Genomic DNA, 4,092 nt, shown 5'->3' on the forward strand with positions numbered 1-4,092 from the left:
AATAAAACATACTTTTATTATTTATCCGAGTAAATACTCTTTCATTCTGATTCTTTTGACCTTTGACATTCTTTATAAATTTTTATTTCGGTAAATAGCCATTCTTGAATTCATTTATTCCTTGTATATTCTTTTGTGTGCCTATCATAGATCCCTAGATATCAATGACACGGGCAATGATATTACAGATTCAGTGTTCTTTTGAGTGTGATATGTGTTTAGAGGAATCTTAGTATTTTAGAAGGTGATAGAAATTGCGACTTGTTTCTGAATTTGTTGAAAATAGTTTTTACCCCATGAAGTGGTGGTAGGAAATATAGCCTTAGAGGAAGGAAGGATTGCGAAATTGGAATTAGCTGAGGAGACAAAACAAGACCTTGTTGAGACTATTATGGGAATTCAAAAATGTGGTCCAAAAACGCATGCAGGAGGATTTGCAATTGCCAGAATAAACATGAGGTTTTGGGGCACTGTTGGTCCACCATGAAAAGGGATCGCATCAGTTGTACAATGAATGCCAAATTTAAGGGAGTCAAGACTTATGGGGCATGTATGTTATGGGCCCGAGCTCGTCAAAAGTTTCAAGCTGACAATGACTCATCTTTGTGGACTTCAATTGCTCCATTAAGAGGGGGAGATAGCTTCATATGCCAATATTACAAAGTCAAAAGTCATCCATTTCAAAAAAGAAAAGATTATATAACTGCACAATGCCAAAAGTTTGCAGTATTTTCAAAGATAATGCGCCATACCACAGTACAAAAAAGGTTTCCAAAAGAAAAGAAAAAGAAGAAAAAAAATTACAGAAGATGACCGAGACTGGTAAAAATTGGCATAAGAAACTACCGCTTACTCTCTATGCTTACGCTGGGGCAAACACCATCAATTCCAGTTGTTTCAAAGGTTCCAACCACCATCCTTGGAATGGGTGCATTGTCTGGCTTTCCTGAGCAGTCTGATGTGCCGTCAATAGCTGCGATGGTTAGCTCCAGGCAGTGGCCATTGATTTCCATCTATGGGGCATCAGGCCGTACACAGTCTCTGAAGCTTAAAATGATAGATTCTTTCTTCAAAACCAGTTTCTGACAAAGTGGATGATGGTACCATGAAGGAAGCTCTTTTAGATTTCTATACAAGTTCAGGGAAGAGGAAACCTGATCAAATCATTATTTTCAAGGATGGGGTTAGCGAGTCTCAATTCAATCAAGTTTTGATCAAGTTATTGAGGCTTGCCAGAATAAACATGAGGTTTTGGGGCACTGTTGGTCCACCATGAAAAGGGATCGCATCAGTTGTACAATGAATGCCAAATTTAAGGGAGTCAAGACTTATGGGGCATGTATGTTATGGGCCCGAGCTCGTCAAAAGTTTCAAGCTGACAATGACTCATCTTTGTGGACGTCAACTACTCCATTAAGAGGGGGAGATAGCTTCATATGCCAATATTACAAAGTCAAAAGTCATCCATTTCAAAAAAAAAAAGATTATATATAACTGCACAATACCAAAAGTTTGCAGTCTTTTCAAAGATAGTGTGCCATACCACAGTATAACAAAGGTTGCCAAAAAAAAAGAGAAGAAAGAACCAAATTACAGAAGATGATCGAGACTGGTAAAAATTGGCATAAGAAACTACCGCTTACTCTCTATGCTTACGCTGGGGCAAAAAACTTCAATTTCAGTTGTTTCAAAGGTTCCAACCATCATCCTTGGAATTGGTGCCTTGTTTGGCTTTCCTGAGCAGTCTGATGTGCCGTCAATAGCTGCGATGGTTAGCATCAGGCGGTGGCCATTGATTTCCAACTATGGGGCATCAGGCCGTATGTAGTCTCTGAAGCTTAAAATGATAGATTCTTTCTTCAAAACCAGTTTCTGACAAAGTGGATGACGGTATCATGAAGGAAGCTCTCTTAGATTTCTATACAAGTTCAGGGAAGAGGAAACCTGATCAAATCATTATTTTCAGGGATGGGGTTAGCGAGTCTCAATTCAATCAAGTTTTGATCAAGTTATTGAGGCTTGCAAGTTCCTTGACGAGAAGTGGAACACTAAAGATTATGGTTATTATTCTACGAAAAACTATCATACTAAGTTTTTTCAGCAAGGATCTCCTGACAATGTGCTACATGGTACTGTCATTGACAACAAAATATGCCATCTAAAGAACAATGATTTTACCTTGGTACCCATGCTGGAATGATTGGAATCACGAGGCAGACCCACTATCATGTTCTCTTAGTCCAGGCTGGGTTTTTGGCTAATGATCTGCAAGAGTTGGATCATTCTCTATCCTATATGTATCAAAGGAGCACCACAGCCATATTTTTTGTCGCTCCTATTTGCTACGCTCATTTGGCAGCTTCACAGTTGGGGGCAATTTATGAAGATTAGGGATACTTCTGAAACATCATCGAGTCATGGTGGGATGTATGCTCTGGGAGTAATCTCTATACCTCAGCTTTCTAGGTTGAAGGATAAAGTCAGCAACTTCATTCTTGTCTGCTGGGAATCATTGAACCATCTTTTTGTAGGGTTCGACAAACAACAGCCAGGACTGCTGCTGGGGCAATCCCTTTCTCATGCGTTTATGAATCAAGATTTTTCCTCCAAGCTTTGATGGAGTCAAGAATTGAATACCTCTAGTAAAATTAACTTGAAAGTATTCATCCTAAGCAAATGTACCAAGAATGGATGACACAGACTTATGACAAAGAAGGTTCGTCCAAAAGAATTTCATAAAGGAAACCTTGTACTGAAAGAGATCCTTCCCATGTAAAAGGATGCCAAATTGAGAAGGGTCATATGTTGCGAAGAGAGCTTTCTCTAGAGGTGCACTGATTTTGACAAGAAATGGTAGGAAGAATTTATCTGATCCAGTGAATTCGGACTCGGTCAAGGAGTACTTTGCCTAAAAGAGAAGGGAAGCCAAGGTGAAACCCCGCAAAGGGCACTTTGGGACTTCTATTTCAAAAAAAAAAGGAAAAAAAAGAAAAAAAAGAAAAAAAAAGAAAATGAAAAAAGAGAAAAAAGAAAAAAGAAAAATGGAGAGGCCAAGGTGAAAACCCGCAAAGGGCGCCTTGAGACCAAAGGGGTTTTGAATTGAAAACCCGAAAGGGCAACTCAAATTTGGAAAGTCATGCAGTGAACTTGCTATACCAGATTCGACGAGAAGTGAAGTATGTTACATATCGAGGCATCAACGAATTACTTTGGATCTTCTAAACATATGTTAAACTCAAAAGGGTCTTCATGGAGTTTGTATATAGACGCCCAAGCAGCGATATCTGGGGCATCTGATTTCTATCCTATTTACTATCTTTGGATTCTTTTCCTTCGCAAAGATATGTTCTCAGGCTATTTTTTTTTTTGCATTCCTTCCAATAATTTGTCCAAATCTAATTATCCTCATGATCAATTTATTTGTCTCCCATTATTCATAAAGCATGTTGCATTGAAATAATGATAGATGAACTAAAATATCTTCACAAACGAAGTTTTGCATATTACTTTGGAAATTTCTAGATAATACAAGAAACTGAAACAAGACAATTGTTTAAGGAATTCCCATATGTATGGGTTGGAGATACTCGAGAGATTTTCTTCTTCAGTCCAAAAGGTGGTTGGACGTTTTAAGCAATATTGATCTTAAGAAAGGATCATTTCATAAACATCTTCAGTGGGTCGTAACATTCGGGGAATGGTACAGTAGACCAAATTGATGGAGAAGATTCGAGGCATACGAGCAGAGTATGATTGATATGTCGAGAAGAACGGGGTGGAAAGCTCGATAGATGAATAAGTGATGACGTCCGAAATAGAAGTTATTTTCATAAACATTTTGCATCATAATATGTCTAATTAGGAGCATTTGACTCATTTCGATCATGGCATCTTAATTATTTGGCATAAGCATAAATTCCAGGAAATCAATTCTACAGGTGGATTCCCCAGTGGACAATGTAGCAAGATTGATTGAAAATTACAAAATTCAGCACCTTAATCCCCTAATCAGTAGGGTAACAGGTTCGCAGATCTTATCTCCCTAAGCAGTAGCGGAACAGATCGACGACGACTTGCCTTAATCCCCCTAAG

This window comes from Gossypium hirsutum, chromosome A07, assembly GCF_007990345.1.
Source record: "Gossypium hirsutum isolate 1008001.06 chromosome A07, Gossypium_hirsutum_v2.1, whole genome shotgun sequence".
Lineage (NCBI taxonomy): Eukaryota > Viridiplantae > Streptophyta > Magnoliopsida > Malvales > Malvaceae > Gossypium > Gossypium hirsutum.